The sequence below is a fragment of the Ornithorhynchus anatinus genome, chromosome 14 (assembly GCF_004115215.2).
Source record: "Ornithorhynchus anatinus isolate Pmale09 chromosome 14, mOrnAna1.pri.v4, whole genome shotgun sequence".
NCBI lineage: Eukaryota > Metazoa > Chordata > Mammalia > Monotremata > Ornithorhynchidae > Ornithorhynchus > Ornithorhynchus anatinus.
In genome coordinates this window covers 3,744,511-3,761,586 of record NC_041741.1, presented here as the reverse complement: position 1 = coordinate 3,761,586, position 17,076 = coordinate 3,744,511, and the positions used below count along the sequence as shown (strand labels likewise).

Genomic DNA, 17,076 nt, shown 5'->3' with positions numbered 1-17,076 from the left:
AACTGATTGGCTGGCGAGACCCGGGCGGCAGCCAATCAGGGCGCCGAGGCCCGCATCTGCTTCTCGTTAGGGAGGAGCCGGCCCCGGCCGCCCCCTCCCCCTTTTTAGGGGATTTTTGGGGGGTTTAAATAATGATGATGGTATTCGTTAAGCGCTTACTAGGTTTTTGTTTTAAATAATAATGGTATTTGTTAAGCGCTTACTACGTACTGAGCACTGTTAAAGCGCTTACTGTGTGCCCCGCACTGTGCTGAGCGTTGGGGGAGGCGCAGGAGAATGGGGTTGGACGCGGGCCCTGTCCCACGTGAGGCTCACCGTCTTCATCCCCTTTTTGCAGATGAGTTCACAGAGGATAATAATGATAGTTGTGGTATTTGTTAAGCGCTTATTATGTGCCCCGCATTGTGCTACGCGCTGGGGGAGGCGCAGGAGAATGGGGTTGGACGCGGGCCCTGTCCCACGTGAGGCTCACCGTCTTCATCCCCCTTTTGCAGATGAGTTCACTGAGGCACAGAGAATAATAATGATAATTGTGGTATTTGTTAAGCGCTTATTATGTGCTCCGCACTGTGCTACGCGCTGGGGGAGGCGCAGGAGAATGGGGTTGGACGCGGGCCCGGTCCCACGTGGGGCTCACCGTCCTCATCCCCTTTTGCAGATGAGTTCACTGAAGCACAGAAAATAATAATAGTTGTGGTATTTGTTAAGCGCTTACTATGTGCCCCGCACTATACTAAGCGCTGGGGTGGATACATGGAAATGGGGAGGGACACAGTCCTTGTCCCACGTGGGGCTCCCAATCTCAATCCCCATTTTCCAGATGAGGGAACTGAGGCCCAGAGGAGTGAAGTGACTTGTGCAAGGTCTCACAGGGGGCAAGAGGGGAAGCAGCGTGGCTTAGTGGAAAGAGCAAGGGCTTTGAAGTCAGAAGTCATGGGTTCTAATCCCACCTCTGCCACCTGTCAACTGTGTGCCTTTGGGCAAGTCACTTCATTTTTCTGTGCCTCAGTTACCTCATCTGTAAAACGGGGATGAAAACTGCGAGCCCCACGTGGGACTGATTGCCTTCTATCTACCCCAGCGCTTAGAACAGTGCTTGGCATATAGGAAGCGCTTAACAAATACCATTATTATTATTATTATGTGGCAGAGCTGGGATCAGAACTCCTGACTTTAGTCCCAGGTCCGTGCTCTACCAACTACACCATGCTGCTTCTCGCTACGCTGTACTAAACGCTGAGTAGGTACAAGTTAATTGGGTCGGACGCGGCCCTTGTCCCACGTGGGGCTGACGGTCTTCATCTCCATTTTGTAGATGAGTTCACAAGCACAGAAAATAATAATTGTGGTATTTAAGCATTTACTATGCGTCCCGCACTGTGCTAAGCGCTGGGGAGGAAACAAGCAAATGGGGTTGGGCACAGTCCCTATGCCACGTTCCCCTCCGTGGCCCCCCAATTTTCCGCTCCCCTCCGTCCCTGGACTTCCGAGGGCAAAATGCCCTACTGGGAAGAGCCCGGGCTGGGGAGTCAGAGGACGTGGGTTCTAATCCCGCCACCACCACTTGCCTGCTGTGTGTCTTGGGCAAGTCGCTTCACTTCTCTGGGCTTCAGTTACCGCATCTGAAAAATGGGGGTGAAGACTGTGAGCCCCACATGGGACAACCTGATGACCTTGTATCCACCCCAGCACCTAGAACAGTGCCTGGCACAGAACAAGACCTTACCAAATACCATCGTTAGTATGAATTATTATTAGATAGGAGATGACCTTATGGTGGCAGAGGACATCCCCCCCGCCCCCCGGGGCAGAGGTGCGAAGGCCGGGGTGCAGCGCGTGTCTCCCCGCACGTCTCTGCCCGGCCCCACCCCCGGAGCCGCCGTCCTGCCAAGTGCCAGAGGCTCCGGGCAAAAAACGTCCCTTTGTGCAGCCAAAAACGGCCAGGCTCGGCCCGCCCCCTCGCCCCCAAAACCCCTGGCCTGGGGGGCACATGATGGGCTAGGCCTAGGGGGGAGTGCAACCCCCCCCACCCCGCAAAGAGGGAGAAAGACCACCGCAAAGATCACCCTTGGGGAGGGAGCTGGGCAGCCTATTTGGTGCCCTTTTGCAAGAAACACAAACCAGTAGCCCTCGTTCTAGGAACACGAATCGATTCCCCTTTTTAAGTCAAGGTTCATGATGCTCCCAAAAGGCGCTTTTCTCTTCCTACACCCCCTTTTTCATCATTCTGAAACCAAAGACACCCCTATTTGAGCCCTTAAGGCGGGACTTCCTGCGCAGCCAGGCAATTAGCCCAGGCCCACGTGGGTGGGTCTTGAAAGGCGGCCAGCAGAAAGGACCGTTAGGCCCGTAATAAAACTTGGAAATGCCATTTCCCACAGCTCCACCTACTGCTTCTCACCCAGGTCGGTTTGGGGGCAGACCAGAGCAGCATCTGGTGGGCTGGAAGACTATTTCAAATTTCCATCAGCTCTCAGATTCTCTGTGTTGCTCTCACTCTTACTCCCACGCTCAGCTGGGGTTTCTTGGCCTGTGATTTCAGTCCCCCTTGGGTCATAGGGATGACTGACCCATAGTCCGTAGTTTGAGCCCCCCTGCCCCAATAAAGACATCATTCATCCGTACCTTCCCCTTGCTGTCAATTATTTTAGAAGTCTGGGGAGGCTCCCCAAGGCTCTGTCCAGCTAGGTGATGACTATGAGCCCGTTGTTGGGTAGGTATTGTCTCTGTTGCCAAACTGTACTTTCCAAGCGCTTAGTACAGTGCTCTGCACATAGTAAGTGCTCAATAAATACAATTGAATGAATCTAAAGAACGGCCAGAGAAAAGGGCTGTTCTCACCCCGTGCTCACCCCAGTGTTTTGCAGAGTAATATCTTAATATAACTATTATATTTAACCATCCCTAAAACCAACTGGTCAGAATGAAGAATGGCCAGCGGGTTGAAAGTGAGTGTGTGTAAATTCTTAAGAAAAAACTTTCATCTCCTCCTTAGACCATGACATTCAAAGTTGGAGTTTCTTATAGTCAGAGGACAAAGAGCAAGCTGAGAGTAAGGGGGGAAAGATCAGCACTTACCCAATCCCCTCCAACTGGGCCACCGTCCACCCCAAATTTCCAGATGAAAATCAGAGTCCCAGAGGTTTGACTCAAAAGCCAGGAATAGCACTTGGGATCCAGGTCCACGAGGAGAAATTAAATTCACTCTCTCACACGGGTGTTTGGAGGGTTGTGCAGTCACTGCCATTCACCTGGTCCTCTGGAATAACAGTCCTGATTGGCAAAATTAGGAGAAAATTACACTCTTACCTCTTGCAAAAAAAAATTTTCTAGCCAAGGCATTTCACCAGTCCAAGATCTCATGACTCTGGATGAATACCTCCCTCCCAGCCCCCCACCCCTCCAGGATCAGAGAAAGACACCCTCACAGCCACACTGACAGCTGTTTCACTGCACAGGTGGTGGGTGAAGGGGAGGGGTTGTGTTGCTTCAGGTGGTGGGGAGAAGGGGGTGAAACATTTCCAAGCAGACAGCTGGGAAGTTCTACCTCCTAGGAATTGATCCACCCTTGAAGATCTGGTCCCTGCTGAAGGCTAAGATTAGCTGCAGGATTTGGGGGGTTTTAGTTTTGGTTTTTTTTTTTCACCTAGGCAAAGGGGAGTTAACAGACTCTGCCAGGAGAGTCCTCGGGTGTGCCAGGAGGAAGGTGGAGAAGGCGCGCGGTTGTAGGTATTTCGGGTTGAATTTCCACAGACATACAGGGAGCTTTGAGGATGGGCATTCTTCCTGTTAATTCTCCACGGGAGAACTTACATTACCGTATTGCAAATAGATTGCCACCACAGAAGTCAGGAAGGATTCTATCTATAGCCCTGGCCTATTTGCGGTTGGGTGCATGCTGGAAGGGAGCAGGATCAAATGCTTCCAGTCTTCCTGCACATAGGGATTCTTTGCATCTTTTTCATAGCCAGTAAATATCCAGATGACAGACTTGGTCTGCCAGCAAGCATGTAAATTCCACTCATGCTAATTAACCTCGGTCCTGGGGCAGACAGGCCTGAAAGGCATCCAGTCAAACCAATGAGAAATCAGGTGGAGGGAAGAATTAGACTGTGAGCCCATCATTGGGCAGGGATTGTCTCTATCTGTTGCCAGATTGTACATTCCAAGCACTCAGTATTGTGCTCTGCACATAGTAAGCGCTCATTAAATACTATTGAATCAATGAATTTGACTGATACCCCCTACGGAGAGCACTGGTAACGTATTTCTCTGTGCCCTGTTGGGCTCCCTGCCAGCTGATGCAATAACATAGCAACACTCATTCCTTCATTCAATCGTATTTATTGAGCGCTTACTGTGTGCAAAGCACTATACTATGCGCTTGGGAGAGTACACTAGGACAATAAACAGATCCATTTGCCTCTGATGGGTCTTTCCTAGTGTGGGGTAACGGAGAGCGTGTGAGACTGGAAGACAGAAAATCTGGGTCCTAGTTCATACTCTGCCACCCGGCTGCTATTGGCATACAGTAAGTGCTTAACAAATTCCAAAATTATTAAGTCACTTAATCTCTGTGGGCCACAGTTTCCTCGTCAGTAGAACGGGGATAAGAAACTGGCTCTCCCCACTTCTCAGAATGTGAGTCCTGTGAGAGATGGGGCCTGGGTCCAATCTGACTATTTTGGATCTAACCCAGTGCTCAACATGCTGTTTTGACACATAGTAAGTGCTTAATAAAATAGCACAATTATTATGCAGGCGAGGCCCATTTTTGCAAGCGGGGATATTTGCTTCAGTCAGTCACTGTCTGATAAAAACCACTTGAGCACTACAAATCTTCCCTGCAGGACAAACACAGAATTTTCCTTCTCCTATGACAATCAAACCCATATTTTTCACTCAAAAAAAAAAAAAAAGGAGAGAGAATTTATCACTATTCCTCCAAGCCTCCTAGGTGTCCCGGTTTGTTGAGAACATCTTTCTGCCCACCCCCACCGCGCTCCCGGCAGAATCTGCTGGGGTTCAAAAGGGGAAAAGAGCTAGTTCAGGGCGTGGGATCAGGGGAATTTGGAGCAGGGCTATCTCCGCAGCCTGAGGTAACTCGTGTACATGTACGGCTGTACACAGCTGTTCTTAGGGCTCAGAAAGGACATTTACAAGGCATGTGGGGGTGGCTGACACGCTGTTCCACATTTGTGCACTTAAAGACGGTTCCTTTCTATGCTGCTGGGTCTGCCATGTGGAGGACCGGTTACGCTTTTTCTGCTGCCTCTGATGACTTCCCAATCTTCCCAAAGCCTCTCCTGGTACATAGTAAGCACTTAACAAATACCATAATTATTATTCTTAGGAACCAAGCCAAGGATGTATTCCACAGACCAGCTCCTTTCACTGAGAGAACCCCTCCTTCCCACCTCCCACCCCCCACAGACCTGGACAAAATATAATGGAAACAGAATGGAAAATGGCTTCGCTATGGCCCCCCACTCCAGTGGATCCCAGCAGAGTAATGGTTGGGGAAGCAGGGAGACGTCTTGTGGGTTCCAAGCATCTCCAAGGGCCATCCTTTTCATTCATTCATTTAATCATATTTATTAAGTGCTTACTGTGTGCAGAGCACTGTACTAAGCGCTTGGGAAAGTCCAATACAACAATAAACAGTAAAATTCCCTGCCCACAATGAGTGCACAGTCTAGAGGTGGGGAGACAGACATCAGTACAAATAAATAAAATTACAGGTATATACCTAAGTGTTGTGGAGCTGGGAGGGATCAGGAGAGCAAGGGGAGCAAGTCAGGGTGATGCAGAAGGGAGTGGGAGATGAGGAAAAATGGGGCTTGGTTTGGGAAGGCCTCTTGGAGGAGGAGATGGTACTTCAGTTGGGCTTTGAAACAGGGGAGAGGAATTGTCTGGCGGATTTGAGGAGGGAGGGTGTTCCAGGCCAGAGGCAGGGTGTGGGCCAGGGGTCGGTGGCGAGGCAGGTAAGATGGAGGCACAGTGAGAAGGTGAGTACCAGAGGAGCAAAGTATGGGGGCTGGCTGTCCGTCCTGTTCCAGAGTGGGGGTCATTTCCAGGATCATCTCCTACAAAGACACCGTCGAGGGTCCTGGCCCCATCCACCTTAAGGTACCCCCAAATCTGGGCCCCTAGCATCCCTCACAGCACTCTTCTGTGCAGAGAGAGCTCAGGGCCTTTTTTTTTTTTTGACAATTTCAAGAAAACAATATTTGTTAGGCGCTTACTATGTGTCAAACACTGTTCTAAGCACCGGGATAAGTGCATGTTAATCAGGTCAGACACAGTCCCTGTCTCGCATGGGGCTCACAGTTTAAGTAGGAGGGAGAACAGGTATTTAATCCCAATTTTACAGTTGAGGAAACTGAGGCACAGAGAAGTTAAGTGATATCACAGAGCACACAGGGCAAGCAATTGGAAGATCTGGGATTTGAATGTAGGTCCTCTGACTCCCAGGCCCCGGGCTCTTTCCACTAGGCCAAGCTGCTTGTTTGACAGTAAGTTCCTTGTGATAAGGAATCATGTTCACCATCTCTTTGCACTGTACTCCTTTCCCCTTTCTGTAACTTATTTGAATATCTGCCTCCCTCTCTAGACTATAAACTATTTGAGGGAAGGAATAATGCCTACCAAATCTATTGTACTGTCCTCTCCCAAGGCTTGGTACAGTGCTCTGCATATAGTAAGTGCTCAACAAATACTATTAGTTGATTAATTGACTGTGATTTCCATTCAGGGCTTTGTGCTTCTTATTTTCCCATTTCTTATTGTCTATGGGGTTGCGGCAGGAAGGTTGTCATTCAGAGAGAAATGAAATGGTAAAAATGGAGCCTTTGGGAGGTTAACTTCCTGAAAGCCTGTGTTTAGACTCTTACCTACCCTGTTTACAAAATGTGCCAAGAGAGACCACCTGCTGCAAAATCATTATGATGATTAGTTTATTGGCCTCACACCCTCCAAGTTCCACCTTCACTTCAGCCCACTCAGAAAAACAACTCCCAATGCATTGACTCTGACCCCTCTTTCTAGCCAAGAAAATGGAGTCAGAACTCATTCATAATCCCAAATTTAAAAGTGTTTGTCACCAGGGAGGGTTTAGATATGCAACTTTGGGTTTTTTTCTGTAGTAACATAAACTCTATCCAAAAAACAAATCAACTCGATGGAAAAACTAATGAAATATAAACCAAAATGTACTCCAATTTGTCAGACTATCAGGACAGCTGCTGAGAAGATTTTTTTTTTCCCTCCCCCTCATGTTTTTCTTTCAAATTTTGTCCTGGGTTTGGGAGCAAATAGAAACTTTCTGCCAAAAGTGAGAATTCTGCAACCTAACAAGAGCTCGTTTCTGCAGATGTACACAAGTAAAACTATAAAGAGGTCAAGGGGTAATCTTTTCACTGAGTACTTGAATCCCGAGTGACAAGATATCATGAAATTGGAATATATGTTGAGTCATGAGTCTTTTAAAATCAAAATGCAGCACTTTCTAAAGTTCATTTTAAGAAACAAAGTGAAAATGGCTACTCAGCTTGCATTTGAAAATTAGATGGGCAATAATAATAATGATGGCATTTGTTAGGCACTTACTATGTGTCAGGCACTGTTCTAAGCGCTGGGTTAAATCAAGATAATCCAGTTGAACTCAGTCCCTGTCCCATACAGGGCTCACAGTCTTAATCCCCATTTTATGGATGAGGGAAATAATAATATTGTAATAAAAAGCCAACCGTGAAACAGTTAAGCACAGCCAAATCCAATCACAGGAATCAAACAGATCAAGCATGGTTCACATCAATAATCAACCCCAGGCCCTTTCTCTTGCTCTTCTGGGATTTTTCAATCACTGACTTGTCGATGGTTAAATTTCAATTTCCTTCATTGTTGGAGAAGTGCTGATTATTTTAAGAGTGGAGAGAAGAGGGGAATGAGAAAGGATGAGAGAGGAAAGAGAAAAAGGAAAGGAGAGAGAGTTGTCCTTCGCCCTCAAAGTGGACCCCATTGACAAGTACATACATCAATCAATCCATGGTACTTAGGGAGTGCTTGTGGTGTGCAGAACACTTGTATTTCTCGATTGGGAGAGTACAGTGTAACAGAGTTGGTAGACATGAGCTTACATACATATATAATTTTCCCCAATTTTCTATTGGTGACACAAATTGGTAACTTGTTAATCAGCACCTAATTTTCTCAAAATGCTTTAAGTTAAACAGCCACATGATTGGCAAAGTTTCCTCCTGAACTTTTTGCTTTAACAAAACAGTTTGGTAATATGCAACATCCAGATGAAATCTGTGGGAATGTTGCTAAAAGATGGATAAGCCGGTCCTGATGTCTTAATAAATGTAGCCAAATGGACTAGAATTAAATGCCAGGGAATTTGTTTGCATTCTACCAAGGAATGTGTTACACTATAATGACCCCTATTGTAATTCCCCTGAGTGAAGCAGTTTCTGATAGCCAACCAGATTCTAGTAGGCATCTACTATCAGTGTTTTGATAGCTTACAGGCCATGAACCCTTAGGAAGGGACAATTCTTTCTGCGAATTCTCAAAGCGCTTTACACTCTCCAGCTGAAGGCTATATCAGCCTCTAATCTTTGATGATGTCATGAAGAAAAGGAATGCTTGCAAAAGAATGTACATCGTCCCCTGGGGACTATAGCAGCTGCCCTTCTGGTGACGTGCACTTTGACCTCTGACCTTTCATACATTTGGCTTTAGAGGGATTAAGGAGAAATGTTGATAATCGGCTCGGTTTTTTTCAGGAGGAAAAACCCTAGAGCTGCTGCTCCACCAGGCAAAAGAACACAGGAGATAGAGAGCCAAGGAAAAGGAGGAGAGAAAGAGGAAACTAAGATATGCATGTGGGTATTTCCTGTCTTCCCTTGGAACTGGACTAATCTTTTAACTTTCATGTAAATCTCTTACAGCTGCTCTATCCTCGGTCTTTGGCCCTGGTCCCTGTGTTTACACTAACTGCCCCACAGAATTCTTCAGACACACACTGAACTAGTTAAGCATTGTTGCAAGGACTCGATTTTTGGTCTGTCCGCAGAGAAAGGAGACCACGCTCTCTTTCCCAGCATTCTTTCCCGCCAGAGAATGTGGGAGATTTCATGTCTGAAACATTTCTCTCTTCCAATGTGTGTGGTTTGTATGGAGTCCAGTCCCACACTGTGGGAGCAGCATGTCTCAGTGGAAAGAGCCCAGGCTTGGAAGTCACAGATTGTGGGCTCTAATCCCAGCTCCACCATTTATCAGCTGTGTGACTTTGGGCAAATCACTTAACTTCTCTGCACCTCAGTTACCTCATCTGTAAAATGGGGAATAAGGCAGTGAGCCCCACGTGGGGCAACCTGATTACCTTGTACCTACTCCAGAGCTTAGAACAGTGCTTTGCACATAGTAAGTGCTTAATAAGTACCATCATCATCATCATCACCTATTTAGAGTTAGGGGTTTTTTGAGGCACATCATGCATTTAGACAAGTGATTATTTTAGTCTTGAACTTATCTAAGCAGGACTGCTCCCAGTCTTCTGCCATGGCCCATTACAGTGCTTAGCAAATTCTTCCTTACTTCTGACCTAAATACCTATTGTTGCAGTGTAAATCCCCAATTCTTGTTCTGTAGAAGGAGAGAGTTGTAAGTATTCCCTGGTCATTACGTAATCCCCATTCCTCTTGATGACTTCTGAAGTTAATACTGATCTGTTCTCACTAGTGATCCCAATTTCTAATCTTCTAAATGATTTCAGCCACCATTTTTCAGATCCTCTCTTTGTCTTTGGGGGCTCTTGTAAAAATGGGTGCCCAAGGGACAGGGACCTGACCAATTCTGAGGAAAGGGGAGAGCCTTTTTTTTAATGGTATTTGTTAAACACTTTCTACGTGCCAGCAACTACTGGACTGTACTGGGGTTGATACAAGGTTGGACACAGTCTATGTCCCACATGGGAACCCCATTTCACAGATAAGGTAACTGATGAACAGAGAAGTAAAGTGACTTGCCCAAGGTCACGGAGCAGACAAGTGGCAGAGCTGAGATTACAACCCAGGTCTTCCTGATTCCCAGGCCCGTGCTCTATCCACTAGGCCACGCAACCTTCAGCAGCCGCTAATACATCTCCACTTTCACGTCAGATGTTTTGGGCAAGCACTATATTTCTGATTCACTTTAAATTAGCAATCTACCATCAATCACTGGTATTTATTGAGTGCTTACTTTGTGGAGAGCACTGCATTAAGCACTTGGGAGAGTACAATACAGTTGGTGGACATGATTCCATTTCTCTTTTTTGACTTTATTGACACTTTTGTATAGCACACCTTGTTCTGCACCTTACAAATCCCCTCAGCTCCCACTACCTTCTGTGTCACCCTGATCTGCTCCCTCTATTAAAATAAGAATAATAATTATGGTATTTGTTAAACACTTACCATGTGCCGGGCACTGTTCTAAGCACTGGGGAACATTCAAAGTAATCAGGTTGGACACAGTCCCTGTCCCACATGGGGCTTGCAGTCTTATTCCCCATTGTACAGATGAGGTACTTGAGGCAAAGAGAAGTGAAGCGATTTGCCCAAGGTCATAGAGCAGACAAGTGGTGGAACCGGGATTAGAACCCACCTCCTCTGACTCCCAAGCCCGTGCTCTTGCCACTAGGCCATGCTGCTTCTCTCTTCACCCCACCCACCTCAGCCCCACAGCACTTATGTCCATATCCATAATTTATTTATTTATATTAATGTCTGTCTCCCCCTCTAGACTGTAAACTCGTTGTGGGCAGGGAATGTGTCTACCAACCCTGTCGCACTGTACTCTCCAAGCACTTGGTACAAGGCTCTGCACACAATAAGCACTCAATATATATAATTGATTGACATGGCCTAGTGGCAAGATCACAGGCTTAGGAGTCAGAGGATGTGGGTTCTAATCCCGGCTCCAAAGCAGGAGAGTAGCGGAGCTGGGATTAGAATCCATGAATTTTCATCTTGAGAGTACTGGATACCCAGAAAGGCAAAGTGGGAGCCACCAAGGCTGCTGGGAAGTGATGTGATAGCCCCGCAAACACCAACACAGTTAAAGCCCCTCAGCTCCAGGAAGGGAGACACTGAGGCAACTGGGAAGCTTTCAGGATAAGAAAATCACTTCAGTGCCCCTGAAATTGGATTTCCTAAATTACAATACTTTCCCAAAGTCTTAAAAGCATCCTTCTAAGCATTTTCAGTCATGAAAAAGCCTTCTGGAATTGGGTCTGAAAGAAAGACCTTAAAAGGAGTCGGATAAAAAAATGCATGGGGAAAAGGAATATAAATGGTAAGAGAAGCAATTCCTTTTATGGGGAATCTAGGGAGATACAGATCTCAGCCCATTTAGTTCTGGGCTTGGAGAGAGCCAAATGCACTTTTTACATGCATGTTCTCCTCTTCCTCCGAAGCATTCTCACCCTCCAGGATTTACAAACAAGCCAAGAAGACACAGAACTAATGGAATGGCCCAAGCCCTCCCTCTCTCCCTACAACAGGTCTCTCAGGGAAGGAAATGGAGACAGAAGCGCACAGTGCTTGCTGAGGAAACTCCCTCGTTACTATTTTCAAATAGAATCAAACGCCCCCTGCCCCCCCAAGCTGCCTGGCTTGGTTAACAGCTCTTGGTCCCAAAGTAGATCAGCAGCTCCTCAATTTCTTTTACAACACCCCACCCATTTTTAATGGTATGTGTTAGCGCTTACTATGTGCCAGGGACTGTACTAAGCGTTGGGGTAGATACAAGTTAATCAGGTTGGACACAGTCCATGTCCCACATGGGGCTCACAGTCTTAATTCCCATTTCACAGATGAAGCCCAGAGAAGTGAAGTGGCTTGTCCAAGATCACACAGCAGACAATTGGCAGAGCCAGAATTAGAACGTGGGTCCTTACTATTATCATTATCACTGTTAATAATAATTAATAATTACTGATAATAATAATGGCACTTGTTAAGGATTGATTATATACCAGGCCCTGAACTAAACGCTGGGATAGTACAAGCTAATTAGGTTGGACACAGTCGCTGTCCCACATGGGGCTCACGGTCTTAATCCCCATTTTACAGATGAGGTAATTGAGACACAGAGAAGTGAAGTGACTTGTCCAAGGTCACCCAGCAGACAAGTGGCAGAGCCAGGATTAGAGCCCAGGTCCTTCTGATTCCCAGGCCCGTGCTCTTTCCACTAGGGCCCCGTCAAAGGGCAGGGACTGTCTCTATCTGTTACCGATTTGTCCATTCCAAGTGTTTAGTACAGTGCTCTGCACATAGTAAGCGCTCAATAAATACTATTGAATGAGTGAATACTCCAGCGCTTATTACAGTGCCCCAGTGCTTAATACAGTTCCCAGCACATAGCAAGTGTTTAACAAATATCAAAATTATTATTATCATTATTACTGTCCCAGTCTGGTCCTCATATGGCCCTGGATGCCCTTCCATCCAGCTTTGCCATTTTTGGTGCCAATCCTCCCTCTGCCACGGCTCCTGCCATCGAATGCTAAATCTCAGGGACTTGGGAGGGCAACGTAGAGACTCTAGGGCTAAGGGGGGAGTGAGAGGGGTCAAGAAGCCCCCTCCCCCTGGGTAGACAGGCTCTGCAAATTTCTGCCAAGAACCTTTCCATGTATGTCCCTGAGACGCCCCTACAGTAGTCTACAGCGCCGGCCGAGGGTATTTGAGACTTGTTGTCGTGGCCACCCGACCGGAGGTAAGATGGCGGGCAAGGGGCCCACGGGGCACGGCCAAGAGCCAGATTCTACAATCCACCTGTCACATTTTAGAGGGGTCCTTGCCGCTCTCGTTTCTGTGGTTGGGGCCCTAGGATAGGGCTACAAACATAGTTGTATATTCTTAAATCCGCCCTGTGCATCCACCGTGAATACAGGACTACATTCAGCCCGCCGGCCTTTGGGCCCAGCACAGACTCCCAATTGTTTCTTCGGGCTCTTGCCTCAAAGGGCGAGGTGAAACTTGTGACCGGAGAGACTGACTCTGGGGTCGGGCCCACTGGCCACGGAGTGCCACGTGTGGCCCAGACAGGGCCGTGAGCAGCCTTTGCCTTCCCACAGAATGCGGCCCATGAAAGCTGTGACAAATATGTGGGAGAGCCGGGGGCAGGGTGGGGGGCGAGTGCATTCTTTGCATTTTTCTGCAGATGCCGGTGCCCAGGAGAGAGCGGGGCCAGACCAAGCCGGGCTCACCAGGCAAGAGACTCAGGAAGGTGCCCTAGCACTACGGAGACACGCTTTAACATCTGGGCGGCTGGAAGCTCCCTTGCCAGCCCTTTCCTTCGCCTCTTTCTCTGTTCTTTGCCGGGGAAGGGTCCTGGGGGCTCCTGAGCCCAGTGTGGCAGAAACTATGGATGGAGAAGACTAGACCAGGCCTGGATTTCCATTTCCATTCCCCCACCCCTGCCCCTGATCCCTGGACACATTCCCATCCTCCCCATAGGGGACTGTGGAGAAGCATCGTTGCCTAATGGATAGAGCAGGGGCCTGGAAGTAAGAAGGACCTAGGTTCTAATCCTGGCTCCGCCATATATCTGCTGGGTGACCTTGGGCAAGTCACTTCATTTCTCTGTGCCTCAGTTACCTCATCTGTAAAATGGGGATTAAAGTTGTAAAGCCCATGGGGGACAGGGACTGCATCCAACTGGATTTACTTGTATCCACCCCAGCGCTTAGAACAGTGCCTGGTACATAATAAAAGCTTAACAAATACCACAATTATTATTTTTGTTGTTGTTATTAATAAAAATTATTATGGTATAACAATAGTAAATAATAACCTATCAGAAATTTACTCAAATATTTGTCATTTAGGTGTCTATCTCCCCAGCCAGATTGTAAGTTCTCTGTGAGCAGGAATTGTAGATAAAAATGGAACTGTACTCTCCCAAACACTTAGGGCAGTGCACTGTGTATTGCAGGAGCTCAATAAACAAGACCGATTGACTGAAGGCCCTAGAGCACGGTAGAAATGAATCGAGGAATGTCGCTTGGAGGGGGGGGGGGTGTCAGGAGGGCTTTGAAGATGGGGAGATCTGGGGGTCTGTCTGGCAGCTTTGGAGAGAAGCAGCATGGTGTAGTGGTTAGAAAATGGGACTGGGAGTCAGAAGGCCATGGATGGCTCTGCCACTTGTCTCCTTGGGCAAGTCTCTTCACTTCTCTTGGCCTCAGTTACCTACCTATAAAACAGGAATTGAGACTGCGAGCCCCATGTGGAACAGGGACTGTGCCCAACCTGTTTAGCTTGCATCCACCCCAGCGCTTAGTCCAGTGCCTGGCACATGGTAAGCACTTAAGAAATACCACAATGATTATTATTAAGGAGAAGGAGTTCCAGATCGGGGACGGTGGGAGTGAGGAGTGGGAGGGGTGAGAATCGAGAGTTAGGCCCGGAGAGGAGGTGAGCACGGGAGGGGGAGTTGAAGAGACCCCAGTTCTGCGGGAGGACTGACTCCAGGCCGGTCACGTGGGCCGGCTGGCCGGGGTGTGGAGCGAGTCAGAGGAGGAGGACAGGCCTATTTGGCCTCCTCTCCACTCGCTCCTAGTTGGCCAGGGTCTGTACAATCTGTCGAAATGAAGCAGTTCGCCTCCCTAGGGACAATAACTGGGCACGAAAATACTCAGGAATTTCCACCGTCAGAGCCCAGCCCTCATGCCCCATTTCCTCAATTCGGGCTCGAATTCACACCCACGGAGGACACCGCCTGTCACTGGAATGTGACTCAGCCGAATGTATGCCCAGTGTACGTCAATCAATCGAAAGTATATAATGGGTGCCTATTCTGTTCAGAACACTGTAATCACTCACTCAATTGTATTTCTCAAACACTATGTGTAGAGCAGTGCACTAAGTGATGAGGAGAGTATAACATAACGGGGTTGGTAGATACGTTCCCCGCCCACAATGAGCTTATGGTCTAGAGGGGGAGACAGGCATGAATGTAAATAAATTATGGATATAAGTGCTGTGGAGCTGAGTGGGGAAACAAGGAGGCAAATCCAAGTGCAAGCTCTTGGGAGAAATCTAGAGGATTAGTAGACACGATCCCTGTACTTATGGGGCATAAAGTCTAGTGAGAGAGACGGGCACTAAAACAAAGTATAGTTACATGCAGGTTCACCTAGGTAACAGCAGGGCCTAATGGAAAGAACATACATCAAGAAGTCTGCACATAATAAGCATTCAATAAATACCATTGACTGAGGAGAGGTGGGTTCTAATCTCAGCATTCAGACCCTGCTTTGAAGCTTTGGGCAAGTCACTTAATGTCTCTGAGCCTGTTTCCTCATTTGTAAAACAGTAATGATACCTCCTATCTGTAGAGACCTCTTAGACCTTGAGCCCCGTGAGAAACAGGGACCGGGGCCGACCTGATTATCTTGTACCTCTCCCAGTGCTTAACATAGAGTTTGGCTCGTAAGAAGCGCTTATTAAGCATTGATAAATACCATATCTGACCAGAAACTTGGTATTGGGCAACTGTAATCTTGGCTGCTGAAATGGTAGAAATGTGAATGTGGAAAGTATCATTCCATGGCTCAGAGGAAAAACTCCTTCCTCCGCTTTGCAAAAAAGCGTGCGTAGTCGTGGACACGTGGACCAAACACATCGCTCCCACTGCCTCTTCGGGCACGTTTTCCCAGGCCAAGATGGAGTGACGGGCTAGAAGAAGAATTCAGAATATGAGCTGGGCAGGGACACCATGTTAAAAAAAAAAAAGTCAGGAAAACATCATTCCTGCCAGAGAAGTACAGCAGGAAGGGCACGGAGGCAGCGGATGGGTGGGGCTAGGACTCGGCTGCTGGGGAGTTCGGTGGGATTACAGAGGGAGATGGACTAGGAGTCTCTGTCATTCAGACGGGCAGTGAACAACCAGAATAGGTCTTTGGGGCAGGACTCATTTTCCATAATGCTTTGCCAGAACAACTCACTCCAAGACCACATCAGGGAAGAGCTCATGGATGCTAGTGGTTTGACGGAGACCCTTCTGTGCTCAAGATAGACATCCCAGGAGCCAGTGGGTACTAATTATTGGGCCATTTGGGGGAATGTGCCCTAGGGACAGATATGTTAACCCACTCTTCACAGGCCCATTTTGCACAGATCTCTGTATCATAATAATAATGATGGTATTTGTTCAGCACTTACTATGTGTCAAGCACTACTCCTCAACTCACTTGTTTTGTTCCTCCCTAGCCAAACTTTTTTTTTTTAATGGTACTAAGCACTGGAGTAGATACAAGTTAATAAGGGTGGACACAATCCTTGTCCTATATGGATCTCGCAGTCTAGGTAGGAGGAAGAACAGATATTGAATCCCCATTTTACAGATGAGATAACTGAGACACAGAGAAGTAAAGTGACTAGCCTAAGGTCACACAGCAAGCAATTGGCAGAGCTGGGATTAGAACCTAGGTCCTCCGACTCCTAGACTCAGGCCCTTTCCACTAGGCCAGGCTGCTTCATATGGAAGAAGAGATGGCTGGTTAACCATTTTAGACCAAAGCAACCATTCCAGAACCAGAATTCTAAAAGAGATCCCTACAACAACATGGATCTCAATCAATCAATGCTATTTCTTGAATGCTTTCTAGGTGCAGAACACTATTAAGTGCTTGGGAAAGTACAATACAACTGATTTGGTAGGTGTGATTCCTGCCCATAGAAAGCTTAACATCTAGGAGGGGAGACAGATATTAAACTAGATTAAAGATAGGGGAAATCTAGATGCAAGCCTCTTGGTTTGGGATATTATCTCCAGTTCACCTCTCCTCCCTGCGACTGACAACCTAGCTTTTATTTTGCAGGCAACCTGGAAATGGCTAAACCTTATTCTAGGCTCAAATATTTCTCCCGAGCCAGGCACATAGATACCCAGAGGGCAGAGTGTTTCTTGTGCTCTATAAATCTGAGTCTTTATTCATTCAATTTTATATTTTGCAACTACATCACGTTGAAAATGTGGGGTTTTTTTCCAATTTGAATATTTTATATTAAAGCACGAATGACT

The 17,076-nt window shown here is 47.2% G+C and overlaps 1 long non-coding RNA gene across 1 annotated transcript in view; it reads right to left on the bottom strand.

The window, feature by feature from the left end:
* Positions 1-1,588: 1,588 nt before the first annotated feature.
* LOC114816482 overlaps positions 1,589-17,076 on the bottom strand; it is a 53,501-nt gene continuing 38,013 nt past the window's right edge. Inside the window, exons 2-3 of the long non-coding RNA XR_003764262.1 lie at positions 3,079-3,273; positions 1,589-1,622 (exon numbers count right to left, since the gene is read on the bottom strand). This is a non-coding gene — a long non-coding RNA (uncharacterized LOC114816482). The remainder of the gene's footprint in view (positions 1,623-3,078; positions 3,274-17,076) is intronic.